The sequence below is a fragment of the Myotis daubentonii genome, chromosome 12 (assembly GCF_963259705.1).
Source record: "Myotis daubentonii chromosome 12, mMyoDau2.1, whole genome shotgun sequence".
Classification (NCBI taxonomy): Eukaryota; Metazoa; Chordata; class Mammalia; order Chiroptera; family Vespertilionidae; genus Myotis; species Myotis daubentonii.
This window is the reverse complement of record NC_081851.1, coordinates 43934027-43950631: the sequence shown is the minus strand read 5'-3', so window position 1 is coordinate 43950631 and position 16605 is coordinate 43934027. Positions and strand designations below refer to the sequence as shown.

The 16605-nt window shown below is 38.5% G+C and overlaps 1 protein-coding gene and 1 pseudogene across 14 annotated transcripts in view; one reads left to right on the top strand and one right to left on the bottom strand.

Annotated features, from left to right (window-relative positions):
• The window catches only part of EHBP1 (EH domain binding protein 1), a 326529-nt gene that overhangs the window by 91582 nt on the left and 218342 nt on the right, over positions 1-16605 (top strand). The window lies entirely within an intron of this gene.
• LOC132213879 (protein Abitram-like) lies at positions 8955-10795 on the bottom strand (annotated as a pseudogene).

Sequence of the window (16605 nt, the reverse complement as noted above, 5' to 3'; positions counted from 1 at the left end):
GAGGGGCAATAGGGGCCGGCAGCTGCCACTCATACCCGCTGACGGTGCCGAGTGATCGGGGCTGGCGCTGGGTGCCGGCAGTGGGTGTGAGTGCCTGGTGGAACTGTGGCACGTGGGAGCAAAGAATTTTCAGTAACCACCAGAGGATTGCCGTAATGACAGTGACTGGCAGCCCGCTTTGGTATGGTGCCCCTGCTCACCTGCTCTACCATTCCACTGTAGCCAATGTGCGCCATGTTCCGTGCTCTGCCGCCTGCTGCCAACACCCGCCATGTTCTGCGCACACCCCCTGGTGGTCAGCACACATCACAGCAACTGGTGGTTCCACTGTTTGGTCTATTTGCATATTAGGGTTTTATATATATATATATATATATATATATATATATATATATATATATATATATATATATATATATATATTTTCATAGCATTATACTATTTTCTAAGGAATCAGTGTAATTCCTGATTTTAAAGGAAGAAATAAAATTTTTGTTTTCTGTGTTTCCATGTCTTTAGACTATCAGTATATATTGACATTTTAAACAGGAAAGAACTGACCAAACCTACTAAAAATATTGAAGTTTTCTTATTGAAATGCCATGACCATAGGAGATTTTCTTTCCTATATTTTTATGTATAGGGAATTTTTTTCCTTTTAAAATAAAACAACTACTTCAAAAATAGCAAAATAAGAATTTGTTTCAAGAATTTTTTTTAATATATATTTTATTGATTTTTTACAGAGAGGAAGGGAGAGGGATAGAGAGTTAGAAACATCGATGAGAGAGAAACATCGATCAGCTGCCTCCTGCACACCTCCCACTGGGGATGTGCCCACAACCAAGGTACATGCCCTTGACTGGAATCGAACCAGGGACCCTTCAGTCCACAGGCTGATGCTCTATCCACTGAGCCAAACTGGTCAGGGTTGTTTCAAGAAATTTTAAGCCTACACCTACTTTATGTCTCACAAATTTGAAGTTCATTTTTCAAAATCAGAGGCAGTAATAATAATGCAATGATCATGAAATTTGAATTCTGACACTGAAGCTACCCGTGCCATTACTATGAACCTAAAAGCTACCCAGTTCTAAAAATAAATAAATGCTAAATGTCTGTTTCATTTTTTAAAAAATCTTAGATAATATTATCTTTCAAAAAGTTTAGCATAAACTTGAATTTTATTCTTAAATTATTGTATTCAGCTTTCATTAGAAAATACGAAGTAAAAATTTTCCCACTTTTTTGTTGTTGTTAATCCTCACCTGAGAATACTTCATCCCCTTTTTTTAAGCAAATGGAAGGGAGGGGGACAGAGAGAACATCGATGTGAGACACATAGATTGGTTGCTTCTTGCACATGCCCTAACCTGACTGGGGACTGGGGATCTGAGGTATGTGCCCTTGACCAGAATTGAACCCATGGGCTAACACTCTTAACCACTGAACCAAACTGGCTAGGGCAAGTTTCCCACTTTTTTGTTATTAGCTCTTAAAATTAATTTTTTATATGAAAAGTAATAGATGGCTAAAGTTTTTTAAAGAAACTAATAGAATAAAAAGTAATTCTATCTCCCTACTTTGTTTATATTTTCTTTTCCTCAGAGAACTTACTATTAGGTCCCTATGTATATCTCCAGATATATACATATCACCTTTTAATACACAGTAAGAGCAGAATAATGATATTTGATCTCTTGTTCTTTTCATTTAAGCATATACATTGATAGTTTTCAAGTATATAAGACATGCACTGTAAAATTTTTACTATATCATTTTTTCCCACATAAAACTTACTATTTTTCCTAGAGTTTTTAAATGTAAAGTTTTAATTACAAATGAATCATGGGTTATATTCAGAATTTCAATGCAGTTTAATACTTGAATTTTATAGCACCTACCATTTACAAAGCACTTTCATGCATTTCATGTTATTTGATACTCTTAAAACTCTGTAAATAAAACCCAGTAATTGCGTGATTTGTTATGGGTTTAATGAAGTTCAAATTTTTATCTTTCTTGAACACCTCTTTTCATGACTTCTAACTTTATTCTAATTTGTAAGCACAGGCAGAGGCAGATCTTTTCCTTTGTCTTCTAAGTTCTCCACCCTTCCTGTCCCCCTCTCCAAAACACAGACACTTTTTAATAAAACCTAATGAATAGAGGTACACTGCTTTTATCTTCCCTAGCTCCTGTCATACTTTGGAGTCCTATAAAAGGATGCTATTCTCTTCTTAGAAATCCTATCTAATAATAGAGAAACATGGTAATTAACCATAATTTCGCTACCCTTCCCATTGGCTAATCAGCGAGATATGCAAATTAACTGCCAGCCAAGATGGCGGCCGGCAGCCAGGCAGCTGAAGCGAACATGAGGCTTGCTTGCTCCAGTGATGGAGGAAGCCAAGGTTCCCCACCTGCCGCAGCCCAGCTCTGAGCTCCGGATGCAACAATGTTGCAATTATAGAACCTAAACAAACCCCAGGTACCTGCTTTCAGTCACCAGCGGGCTCAGAGCTTAGAGCTCCAGTGATGGCAACAGAGTTTCAATTATAGAAATTTAAACAAACCCAGATACCTGCTTTCATCCGGCAACGACCTCAGAACTGGAGCCGGCTCTCAGCTCCAGTGACAGCTATAGAAGGTAAATAAATCCCAGAATAAAAAAAGAAAAAGAAAAAAGGAGAGGCTGGGAGCTTCAGTTGCCCACCAGCCTGAAAACAGCCCTCAGCCCCTCATCCAGACTGGCCAGGCACCCCAGTGGGGATCCCCACCCTGAAGGGGGTGTGACCAGCTGCAGACAGCCATCAGCCGTCATCCAGACTGGCCAGGCACCCCAGTGGGGCCCCCCACCCTGAAGGGGGTGTGACCAGCTGCAAACAGCCATCAGCCCGTCATCCAGGCTGGCCAGGCACCCCAGTGGGGACCCCCACCCTGAAGGGGGTATGACCAGCTGCAAACAGCCATCATCCCATCATCCAGGCTGGCCAGGCACCCCAGTGGGGACCCCCACCCTGAAGGGGGTGTGACCAGCTGCAAACAGCCATCAGCCCATCATCCAGGCTGGCCAGGCACCCAGTAGGGACCCTCCACCCTGAAGGGGGTGTAACCAGCTGCAAACAGACATCAGCCCCTCATCCAGGCTGGCCAGGTACCCAAGCGGGACCCCCACCCTGATCCGGGACACCCTTCAGGGCAACCAGCCAGCCCCCACCCCTGCACCAGGCCTCTATCCTATATAGTAAAAGGGTAATATGCAAACTGACCCTAACAGCAGAAAGACTGGGAATGACTGATCACTATGACACACACTGACCACCAGGGGGCAGACGCTCAATGCAGAAGCTGCCTTCTGGTGGTCAGGGCGCTCTCACATGGGAGGAGCTCTGCTCAGCCACAAGCTAGGCTGATGGCTGCCAGTACAGCAGTGGTGGTGGGAGCCTCTCCTGCCTCCTCAGCAGCGCTAAGGATGTCCGACTGCAGTTTAGGCCTGCTCCCCGCTGGCAAATGGACATCCCCTGAGGGCTGCCAGGCTGCCAGAGGGATGTCTGATTGCCATCTTAGGCCCAATCCCCCGGGGAGTGGGCCTAATCCAGCAGGTGGTCATCCCCTGAGGGGTCCCAGACTGCGAGAGGGCACAGACCAGCCTGAGGGACCCCCCTCCTCCCCCGAGTGCACAAATTTTTGTGCACCGGGCCTCTAGTATATAAATATTTAGGAAAACCTAACTAAATAATCATTCTTTTTTTTGTCCTATGCAAAAACATATTCTGATTGCTAAAATATGAACATGTAAACATCATATACAAGTCTTTGTTTTTTATTTTTTTTAAATCCTCACCTGAGGATATTTTTACATTGATTTTTAAAGAGAATGCAAGAGAAAGGAAAAGACAGAGAGAAATATCAATGTGAGAGAAACACATCGATTGGTTGCCTCCTCCACGAGCCCTGACCAGGGCCCAGGCTGGGGAGGAGCCTGCAACCAAGGTATGTGTCCTTGACCAGAATTGAACCTGGAACCCTTTGGTCCACTGAGGGACCGTGCTCTATCCACTGAGCCAGACCAGCTAGGGCTTTTGTTTGTTTATTTATTTTTAATTGTTTAAAGAATTAGATACAGTATTACATATGTCTCTCTTCTCCCCCCATTGACCGCTCCCTGGCCACCCCCACCCCCCAGCACATGCCCTCACCCCCTAGTGTCTGTGTCTATTAGTTATGCTTATATGCATGCATACAAGTCCTTTGGTTGATCTCTTACCACCCCGCCACCTTCCCACTGAAGTTTGACAGTCTGATGTTTCTCTGTCTCTGTATTTATTTTTGTTCATCAGTTTATGTTGTTCATTATATTCCACAGATGAGTGAGATCATGTGATATTTATCTTTCTCCAACTGACTTATTTCACTTAGCATAATGCTCTCCAGATCTATCCATGCTGTTGAGAATGGTTAAGAGTCCTTTCTTTTTTACAGCAGTGTAGTATTCCATTGTATAGATGTACCACAGTTTTCTAATCTACTCATCTACTGATGAGCATTTAGGCTGTTTCCAAATCTTAGCTATTGTAAATTGTGCTGCTATGAACATAGGGGTGCATATGTCCTTTCTCATTGGTGTTTCTGGTTTCTTGGAATATATTCCTAGAAGTGGGAATCCTGGGTCAAATGGGAGTTCCACTTTTAATTTTTTGATGAAACTCCATACTGTTTTTTTTTTGCAGTGGCTGCACCAGCTTGCACTCCACCAGTAGTGCATGAGGGTCCCTTTTTCTCCACATCCTCGTCAGCACTTGTCATTTGTTGATTTGTTGATGATAGCCATTCTGACAGGTGTGAGATGGTATCTCATTGTCATTTTGATTTGCATCTCTCTGATGTTTTCTTATGTCACTTGGCCTTCTGTATGTCCACTTCGAGAGGTGTCTATTTAAGTCCTTTGCTCATTTTTTGATTGGATTGTTTATCTTCTTTTTGTTAAGATGTATGAGTTCTCTATAAATTTTGGAGATTAGGCCCTTATCGGATATAGCGTTGGAAAATATGTTCTCCCATGCAGAAGCTTTTTATTTTGATGTAGTCCCATTTGTTTATTTTCTCCTTAGTATCCATTGCCCTAGGAGTTGTATCAGTAAAAATATTGCTACGACATATGTCTGATATTTTTTTTATTTTTTTATTGACTTTTGGAAAGAGAGGAAGGGAGAGGGAGAGATAGAGAGAAACATCTCTGTGAGAGCAAACATCCATCAACCACTGCCTGCACTATCGAGCCTGCAACCCCAGCATGTTTTCTGACCAGGAATCAAACTGGCAACCCTTTGGTGTATGGGATGACACCCAACCAACTGAGCCACACTGGCTAGAGCAAATTTTTGTTTATTTTTAAAAGAAGTGTTCAGCCCTAGCTGGTTTGGCTCAGTGGCTAGAGCATCAACCTGCGGACTGAAGAGTCCCAGGTTTGATTCCAGTCAAGGGCACATGCCCAGGTTGCGGGATCGATCCCCAGTGGGCGGGGGAGAGGGGCCGTGCAGGAGATGGCCGATCAATGATTCTCTTTCATCATTGATGTTTCTATCTCTCTCTCCCTCTTTCTTCCTCTCTGAAATCAATAAAAATGTATTTGGGGGGGAAAAAAGTGTTCAGATACTGCTTATAATTCTTCTGACTCTTAGCTATACATGGCTTTTCTGTGTCAGATCACTTTGCGTGCAGTAACTTGGTGATAGTTGTTGTTGTTCGTGTTATAATTTGAGCACCAATAGCTTACTGGGCACCACACCAGAAACATCCCAGCCCTACGGACACAGTTTGATTGGCAGAAAACTAAATTCCCATAGAATGAAAATGATTGCATAAAAGCAAAAAGAACCAAATTGACATTTTTATCAATAGTTAACCTGAAATAACCCTTGCTAGATAATGTAAAAGTAAAAGTCTGAGATTTTAGTTTCCCAGATACTACGTTTTAGGGTACTTAGCCTTGCTGATATATTAATGAATAAACAAAAAGATGTCTGCTAAGTGTGCTGCTACCGATATGAAGGGCCAACTAAGTTCATTTCATTTAACTTCAACACAACTCCTTTTGCTTACAGACAAACCTCTTTTGCCTTTTTAATAGTGGTTGGAGGATACCTACATATGAACTCTTTTTTGTCCTGCCATCTCCTTACAAAAACAAAACCAAAAACCACTGCAGTGATAGAACTGATGATATGTCTTGATAAACTTACAGCATTTTAAAGTTTCTAGGCCTAAGTTTCCTTAGTCATCTGTAAACAGTGATAATAGCACCAGCCCTACCTATTTAACAAGATGTTAGTTAAGATCAAATAAATAATGATCCCAAAGTAGTTCACTAAACAAATGGTAAAAATAGTCATTACTTTTAAGTGCTATTATGTCAAATGCTGTGAAAACATCAATATTTTTTTCTATAGTGTTTGGAATACATGGAAATAAAGAAAAAGATGTAAATGAAATTGAAAGCAATTACTTGTTTCATAGAATAATAGATTTCTGTGAAAATCTCGCCTGTTCTTTCTCTGCAGTTTGCCAGGTGCAGTCAGTTGTCTTTTCAGAGGCGTTTTAGTGTAGTGGGTGTAGTGGTTAAGACTTGGACATTCTTAGCTGTGTAGTCCTGGGAAAATTGATGAACCTCAGTTTACTTATCTCTAAAATGTGAATAATGCTAGCCAACATATAAGCCTATGTAGTCAACACTACAAAAAGCATTAACATTTGTTTAGAACAGTGCTCAACACATGGTATGTTGTCATTATAGTTAGTTGTGCTGTTATTGATTTGACTTAAGCAGCAGCTAGAATTATAGAAATCTATGATGTAAGAAATGTTTAACGATTTCAACTACAGGAAAAGATCCCAAGCAGTGTGATATCACATGGTCTCTCTAGTCTTATATATGAGAAATAGTCTTTAAGCTTTCATATTATTATTCTTTAAAGAAAAGAACTCTACATGTGATTAGGATTAGTGAGATTATGCATTTTTTATAGAGAACTGTATAGTAGGTATACCACACAAACCATGTGTTATCTATAATTGCTTATTGAAAAAGTTCCCTAAAACCAGATAAAGTTTTTATTTGAAATGATAGTAATTTGAGGTGTTGATTCTTGCATTTTAACAATATTTGCTGAATTTTTAGCTGAAACATTAGTTGCTGTTACCTCTTTTCTTGCACTATATTATAGAAAAGTATGCCTTAACTGTATGTGATTGTTCAGCTTTAAATTTTAATGGTTAATTATGACTTTTCAACTTCAGAAAGTTTAAGACATTTTTATCACCCTGGAGCTAAAAAGCACTTTAAGAAATCACCTGCCTATCTTTCTGCTCTTAGGCAAGGCTGTACCTAAAACATCACAGAAAGCTATGGTAATTATCTATATGGTTTGTTTGGTTTTATTTTTTAATCTGAAGAAAGAAGGTCCTGCAACTTGCCCTGAAGCAAGCTCAACACTACAAAAATATTTAAGTATTTAATTATACTGGAAGCTATGAAGTTGAGGCATCAATATGAGGACCTATATACCTCTTTACCCTCACGTTTCATACTCTTTTAGTTACCTGTGGGGGCCAATAACTTTTATTTTATTAAAACATATTTTTAGTGGTTTCAGAGAGGAATGAAGAGGGAGAGAGAGAGAGAGAGAGAGAGAGAGAGAGAGAAACATCCATGATGAGTGAGAATCATTGATTGGCTGCCTCCTGCATGACCCTTACTGGGGATCGAGCCTGCAATCTGGGCATGTTCCCTGACCCCCCGAAATTGAACCGTGACCTCCTGGTTTATGCTCAACCACTGAGCCATGCTAGCTGGGCTGCTGGCCAATAACTTTTTAAAAAACATCTAATCTACTTGGTTCAAAAGCAAGTAAACATTTGTGAAAACTGTGTTCCATGGCACTGGAACCTGGAAGTGCAGGAAAAGAAGTATGTATTCGTTCTAACAATGGTATTTAATTGTACCCTTCAGATAGGTTTGGAGTAGGCCATATGAGCTGCTAAAATAATTACATAAAGAAGGAGATGAAACATTCTGCATGGCCCTATGTCTCCTTTAGAAACAAGCACATTCAAATTCAGGTATTATATATATCAGATTAAAAGTTCTCATGTGGTAAGAATACAAAAGTGCTATTTCATCACATATAGGCGAAAACATACTACCTATAACTTCTAAAAACAAGTATTTTTAAAATACTTTTTGTGTATTTTTTAAAACAATTTTAAAGTCTTTTATTTTAAATTCAGTGTAAACAAGTATATAATCTTAAACCATAAATTCAGGTGTGTGTTTTTGTGTGGGTTTTTTTTTTAGTTCAAATGATGTGAAACCTTTTGTTCTATTCAAAGGCCTCTATGTCTTTGAATTACAGGAACTTCTCCTTTGCTCGTTACCCTGTAACTAGTGAGACTGTTACAGAGTGACTGTAATGTATGTACTGTATTATAATACTTCCATAAATTAGGAAAGCCCTTTATGCTTTTCAAAGCCTTGTTGTCTCTCATATAAGGAGCCACAGTGTTAGAGTTCTGCTTTGTTTCAGAGAGGAAGGCCATCCTGCAGCATAAAGACTAGTCAAGGTACACGCCACACACTGCCTCTCCCCACAGCCTGCGGAGGCTTTGGGCCACAAGAGGTGGGACTGGACTTTTGGTAGTGTCACACTGAAGCAGAGTGGATAAGAAAGGTCAGCTGTTGTTTCTTTTATCCTCAAACTGATGGAAGTTTAAGCAAAAGCAATTAACCATGCCATAACATTCAAACAGAAGTATGTCAAAATGTAGTATTTACTGATGAGTTATAGGATGGGTAAATTATTTTTACTTACTACTTAAAACTTCTGTCTTTTCCAAATTTTCCTCAAAATGCTCTGCTTGTTTTTAATCAGAAAAACAGCCCTGGGTTATCAGTTTTTAGAAAGAGAAAAGTAAAAAAGGAGAAGGCTAGGTCCATGGCAGGGCAGATCTGAGAGACTAAAGACAAATGGGTACTAAGACTTGTTATGCAAGAGAAAGAAAAAACAAAAACAGGCTTCTCTGCAGAATGCTGGCTGTGGAGTATGCTTCTGTTATATGGTGGCACTTCTTTAGTACACGGATCCAGTGCTGCATTGCTTTTTATGCCATCTCAGTTCTCATGATGTGGCTGTTGTGGAATTACTGCGTTTTACCACAATTCATATTGTTTTTGTGCTTTTACTGTCTTCAAATTTGGGCAACACAACTGCAGTGTAACCGTCAGTGGAGGCTTCTCTTGAAGAACAGAAGGCTATGGAGAATATTTCATTCACTTCTATCAGCCATCCTTGAACACAGCTAGATATGGTATATACTTTCCCATCTGAGCAGTAAATCTTACACAGAAGTGCAAGTTCTGTTAGAAACTGTGCCCCCTATTTAAATTTCCCAGAGACCCAGTTTTGAAGTCTGCTACAGTTGGTACTGATTTGATAGGAAATGCTTTTGTTTTTCCACTTTGAAGAACTTGATGAGATCCTGCCAATGGGATGACACATATTCGGTTGAAATGCTGTAGTATATAGTGGTCCTCACAGGGTTTTCCTTTGACGTCCACTTTGTACCAGCAAGTGAAGATATGATCCACAAGTGATGGCACCACGGACTCCATGGCCACCTGTTCGGTAGCTATGGTTACCTGGGGGGGGCACCGCTACCTATGCCCTCAGAGACCCAAGCACTTCCTCTCAATAGTTTTTATGTTAGTCATGTGTATCTCATAATTGGATGTCCCTTCTCCTTTTTGTAGTGATGGCAGTGGTGATATTTGAATTTTGAAGCCACAGGGATGATACTTTAACCCTAGATTGTCTTAATGTATTCTGGTGTCCCTGAAAAATGTCATTTACCTTATGTTTTAAAAATGGTATAGTCTGTCTCTGGTGATAGATAAAGCAGGTTTCCTATCTTTTATTTTTCTTTAATGTCATTTTAATACCAAATCTGTAGTGACTCTTTAAAGAATGTTAATAACAGATTTTTGTTTTTAATGGTTTGAGGATGGTATTTCAGCTGCATAGTATATAAAAACCCAGGTCTGTTTCCTGCAATTGCTGGTTAAGACATGTTAAAGACCATCGATTGTGTTTTATATTTGTCTACAAGCCTGATGCACGAAATTTGTGCAAGAGTAGGCCTTCCTTCCCCCAGCTGCTGGCACCGGCTTCCCTTTGTCACCCAGGACCCGGGCTTCCCGGCAGGCACCCGGGACCCGGCAGGCACCTGGGACCCAGGCTTCCCTGGCAGCCCGGGCTTCATCCGGAAGGATGGGAGGGCGTCTGAAAGGATGTCCAGTCTAATTAGCATAATATGCTTTTATTATTATAGATAATTTTCCATAGTCTATCTATATACACTGTCACTTGCAAAAATTCTTAGGTATAGTAGTTGTGATGTGACTTAAACCAAGATAATAATTTGTTAATCTTAGGGGTTTTATTTTGCTGTCTTTAGTAGATAATGGTGGCCACTGAAACAGTTAAAGGTATTTCTTTGCAACTTTACTACCAAGTTATAGAGAAATGACCACATTCTGTCACATACAGATATTTTTTAAATGAGAATTCTTTAGCATGCCGAACCAAAGCAGCATATAACAATCTGTTCTGTAAGGTCCAAGAAGGAAGCTTTGAGCTCTTCATTGAGGCATTCCAACCATCACCTTACATGAAAGGTTCAGTGAAACTATATACACAACATTCATAAGGCAAGATTCAGTTACCTTTGCACTCAGCATCAGGCAACCAGAAGTGCTCCCAAACCAATGGCAGGGTATAGGACTGGTAAAGGATCAACTCTGGGGACCATCTCTAAATGTAAAGGCTACATACTTTGCTGGATTTTTATAACCTATTTATTCAAGGGTGGAAAATAACTATAAAGTATTTATCTAACTTACAAATTCTAATATTTAATTTTAATAATGAAAGCCCATTTCTAACATTCATCTTGTTAACTAGCAAGCTGTTCATTTTACCAACAAACCCCATTTCTGATATTTACTGTGAAAATTAGCAATGTCTCAAGTGTTGATCACAATTTGAAGAAAATAAGTGCTTGTGGTTACTGCCTCTAGAGCAGCGGTTCTCAACTTGTGGGTCGCGACCCCTTTGGTGGTTGAACAACCCTTTCACAGGGGTCGCCTAAGACCATCCTGCATATCAGATATTTACATTACGATTCATAACAGTAGCAATATTACAGTTATGAAGTAGCAACGAAAATAATTTTATGGTTGGGTCACAACATGAGGAACTGTATTTAAAGGGCCAGAAGGTTGAGAACCACTGCTCTAGAGGGTAGCTGTCTGAAACAGTGCTCCCCTTCATGTGGTTTCTCAGCTAGGACATTTGACTGCCCCTGAAGTTGAAGTTTAACTAAACTAACTTACGAATTCATACCTATCACACCATCTATTCTGGTTGGATTACAGACATCATAACAGGAATGTTGTTAAATATTTAAAAGAGAAGACATATTATTATACATGTCACTTTTAAAATATATGTATATTTTATTGATTTCTTACAGAGAGGAAGGGAGAGAAATAGAGAGTCAGAAACATCGATGAGAGAGAAACATCTATCAGCTGCCTCCTGCACACCCCCTACTGGGGATGTGCCTGCAACCAAGGTACATGCCCTTGACCGGAATCGAACCTGGGACCGTTCAGTCTGCAGGCCGACGCTCTATCCACTGAGCCAAACCGGCTACGGCTTGATAGTTTTAATGCTAAAGAAATATCCTCGTAATAGACTATAATTATTTCTGTTCCCACCAAAGTGATCGAAATGCCTATTTTCTATACCCTGACCAACACTAGATATTACTGGACTTTTTAATTGTCACTATGATTAGTGATAAAGAAGATGAAGAGTTTTCTAAGCTTCTAAGCAGTGGGGGAGAAATCACAGAAGAAAATATACATAGATTTATCTACATAAAAATCAAAACCAATATATATGCATATATATTTAAAAAATCATAGTAAGCCCTGGCCAGTTTGCTCAGTTGTTGGAGCATTGTCCCTTACACCAAAAATATTTCGGGTCCATTTCCTGGTTGGGGTGCGGATGAGAGGATGGGAGGCAACTGATCGATGTTTCTTTCTCACATTTATCTCTCTTTCTCTTCCTCCCTCCTCTTTTTCTCTCTCCCTTCTTCTCTCTCTAATAAATAAGTGGAAACAAAAGCATTGAGGATTAACAACAACAAAAAGATGTTCATTGTAGCATGAGTTCTAAATGACAAATGTGAAGTAACTTAAATATTCATTAATAGGGAATACTTTATGTAAATTTGTGCTGTAACCATATTTCAGAATGATATGCAACTTCTAAAATTTAGGTTTACAGGGTTATAATTTTAAGCTTAAAAACATAAGATTTTGCCGAGACCGGTTTGGCTCAGTGGATAGAGCGTCGGCCTGCGGACTGAGGGGTCCCGGGTTCGATTCCGGTCAAGGGCATGTACCTGGGTTGCGGGCACATCCCCAGTGGGAGATGTGCAGGAGGCAGCTGGTCGATGTTTCTCTCCCATCGATGTTTCTGACTGTCTATCTCTCTCCCTTCCTCTCTGTAAAAAATCAATAAAATATATTTAAAAAAAAAAACAAAAAAAAAAACATAAGATTTTATAAATAGTAAGCTATTTTTAAAAAACGAGAAAATATGTCAAATATTAACAGTGGTTTCAGCTAGTGGGTAAAGTTTTGAGTTCTTTTTTATACTACCCTATGTATTTATAATTTTGTTTAATGATTTTTTTCTTATAAGAAAACAAGATAACTCATTAAAAAAAAAGATGATCACCCTCATAGAGTTATGGGAGATGAAATCTAAGTGTGTATGAGTCTACAGAAAGGGCAACAAGTCCAGAGAGTATAGAAGTGGTCTGTTCACAGATGATGCTTGAATTTAGGAAAAAGTGGCATTGAAGATAGAAAATTGCTTTCCAGATTCTGGAGAGATTTAGCAGTTAGAGCAAACTTAGTTTGGTGAGTCCTGGGATTGGGAGGCTTGATGGAATGTGGTACAATTCACCAAGGAGAAAACTAAGGGGAGAAATAGCACAAGGAATAGAGATGAGTTCAGTTTGGCTATGCTGAGTTAAGATAAATAGTGGGCACTGAATGCTTTGATCTGGAAGTCAGGAGTAGGTCTGTCTAGTTATGAAGATTTGGGAGTCATTATCAGCATACACATTCAAATCCTGGCCATGGTATCAGATCTTTAACAGATTACCTTATTTCCCTTAGAACATCTACTGAAAACTAATGGAAAATTCTGGTAGTGTAGTTCCTAGTTAAGGTTAACATATATATATATATTAGTATGAATAAGCTTTTAGGGTTTTAGGAGTAGGGGTTGATATAACTGCTCTTTAGCAACTTTGTAGTAGACTTAACTTGAGGGTGGGTCACTGTAATAACTTTTTTTTTTTATGGACAACTTACAACTGGTTTAGACCTTTGATTTGAATACTTTAACTTGTATTTTTATATATATCTGGAATTTCCCTCTATTTGAGAAGGTTGCAGTTTTTTATTTGGATTTTTTAGAGAGATGTTAGATTTCATTCTAAAATCAATATATTTTTATAAATGTTTTTGAGTACATATTTAAACATATTTTTAAATTCTTTCAGTTCACATTTGTGCTACCGAATTCTTCCATCCAACCATCTAAGTTGGTTATTTTAGCTGACATGTTTTCTAATTAAGTCTTTGTGGTTGAGAGAACTCCCTGTGACATGTCTGCTTTAGCAGTTAATTGCTCCATGGACTCCAAATTAAATTCTGTAGTATTCCAGTTTGGTCTGTTGATGAAGCAATGATCTTTTCAGCATGGCCTGAGAAATGAAGGTCTTGTGACAGCTCAAAGGACCAGCATCACAGTTTTGGAAAAGTTAGTTTGATTTTTAGATTGACTTTTTCTCATTTGAAAATAAAGTTTGTGTTATCACAGAGTTAAATGAGAGAATACCAGGCACATAATAGGCTCTGAATAACTATTTTAAAGAATAAATAAAGCAAAATTATTGGCCTTGATACTGTGGTATGTACCAAGTTGTTGTTATTATTTTTTAGAAATAGCAAGGTATTGGGCATCTTTAGGTTAAATTTGATTGAACAGTACCAGGAAACAAATATAACTTTCTGTTAAGGATGGTATAAAGTGTTTTTGCATTAGGGTCACAGGTTCAATTAAGAAACTTTTTAAAGGTCCCTTCTAACTCCACTTTATCTTATTTGACCATTTTGGTTCTTGAGTCAATAGAAAAAATGGTTATATACACAGATACTTGCGTGTGTTAGTTTTTCACTGTGAAATAATTCACATAGTCATAAAATAGAGAGTAAGATCTAATAACTAAGACTTTTAAACATTAATGTGGTCACATAACTTTATAATGCTGTTCAGAATTCTGTCTGCTTGTTACTTCATTTCTTGGTTGCCTTGATTCAGTTGTACAGAATCAGAATTTAGAGTTCTAATGGACAAGAATGAACAGAATCAGGCATTAGACCAGCCGTGGGCAAACTACGGCCCGCGGGCCGGATCCGGCCCGTTTGAAATGAATAAAACTAAAAAAAAAAAAAGACTGTACCCTTTTATGTAATGATGTTTACTTTGAATTTATATTAGTTCACACAAACACTCCATCCATGCTTTTGTTCCAGTCCTGTGGTCCAGTTTAAGAACCCATTGTGGCCCTTGAGTCAAAAAGTTTGCCCACCCCTGCATTAGACTGTGAGTCTCTAGACTGGCATGTGCTGCAAGCATTGATTTATCATTATCTGTTTATGGCAGCACTAAGACATAGCATCTAAACAGACAAAACAAGAGAATGGTGTGGTTGCATTGATGATCACAGGTTCACATTAAAGAATTCTAATAAAATAAATTATCAAATAACCCTAATAAGTCACTAAGAATTGCTAAGTTGAAGAGGTTAGGTCAATGTGAGATAAGTGAACATTGTTTTGATGGCTATTTCTTTGATCAGAATGATTAGTTCTGTGCTTATAACATTCAGATGAAGAATTCTGCTTCTAACAATGTGATGGAATAGATAGTATGAATAACTCTCCTATTGGAAAACAGATAAAAGCTTGGGTAAAATAGGACCAAATGATCTTTATGAATGCACTCCTGAAATGATACAGATAGAATCAAAAGAATTTTTTTTTTTAATTGAAAGCAGGAGGTCTAGAAGATAAGCATTCATCATAGCTTTCCCACTGAGGGTTTCTACTGAACTAGCAATTCAGTAGAATGACCACTGCATGGAGATGTCAAAGAAGTCTAGCACCTCCCATTTCCCCAAGATGGACAGTCTAATAAGATCCCCTTGTTGCACAAGGCAGACACCCCTGTTTGTAAGAATAACAGGTCACAAATAGCCGAAGACACTCTTTTAAAAAATATTTTTAAAAATAGGTTTTTATTGAGTTTTAGAAAGTGAGGAAGGGAAAGGGATAGAGATAAACTTCGATCAGCTACCTCTTACACACCATCAACGGGATCAAGCCCACAACCCAGGCATGTACCCTGACCGGAATGGAACCAGTGACTTATTGGTTCATGGGTTGATGCTCAGCCACTGAGCCACACCGGCCAGGCCAAATACTCTTGAAGTATGAAAATAAGGAGAGGAATCATGAGAATGTAGTTATTCATGTTATAATCAGTTAATTCCTTATTAGTTATTATAAAATCTTTATTTTATGCTGTACAGAGGAAACATTCGTCTATTGCTTATATTGTAAACACTTGAATAACAGTGAGAATATATTGAGGTGGAAAATTTATTTTAGGTCTAGCAAGAATGTAGGGAGGTCAATGCATAAATTTTAATAACTACATTGCTACATTGCTGTAGTAACTACTTAATTAGAGACATTACTTTAAAACAAACAACCTGCATGGCTTCCTGCATTCGTTTTCCTCATTTCAACATTGCTAATTCTGGATAGACTATTTGTAATATTAGTGTAATAAACCATGTTTAATGGCTCACAAATATTTATAGTATATATTATTCATTAAACACCTACTATATGCTAAATGCTCATATGTTGTCCCAAGGATTTTTATAGGATATACTTCTAGGATGGGAATTGCTGAGTTGTAAGGTATATGTGTTCAACTTTACAAGGTAATGTCAAATTACCCCCCAAAGTGCCTGATCAGTTGAAATTCTCTCCTGCAGTGTAAGAGAGTTTGCATTGTTTTTATTAACACTTGGTATCGTCCAACATTTAAAAATATTTACCAATCTGGGAGTATGAAACTGAGGTTCAGATACATGAAGAAATATGCCAAAGGTAAAACAGTGAATAAGTGCTGGTGCCACATACAGTAGGCTGGATTTCAAAGAAATGGAAATACATATTGGTTGATTCTTTTTTATAACAATGAGAATAGTTATTAAAAATGGGAGCGAGATTTCTTAAGTATAATAATGTTACTTAAGAACTTCCTTAGGGGGAACTATTTCTGAAAGTGTGATTTTATTTATTTTATTTTTAATTTATTGATTTGA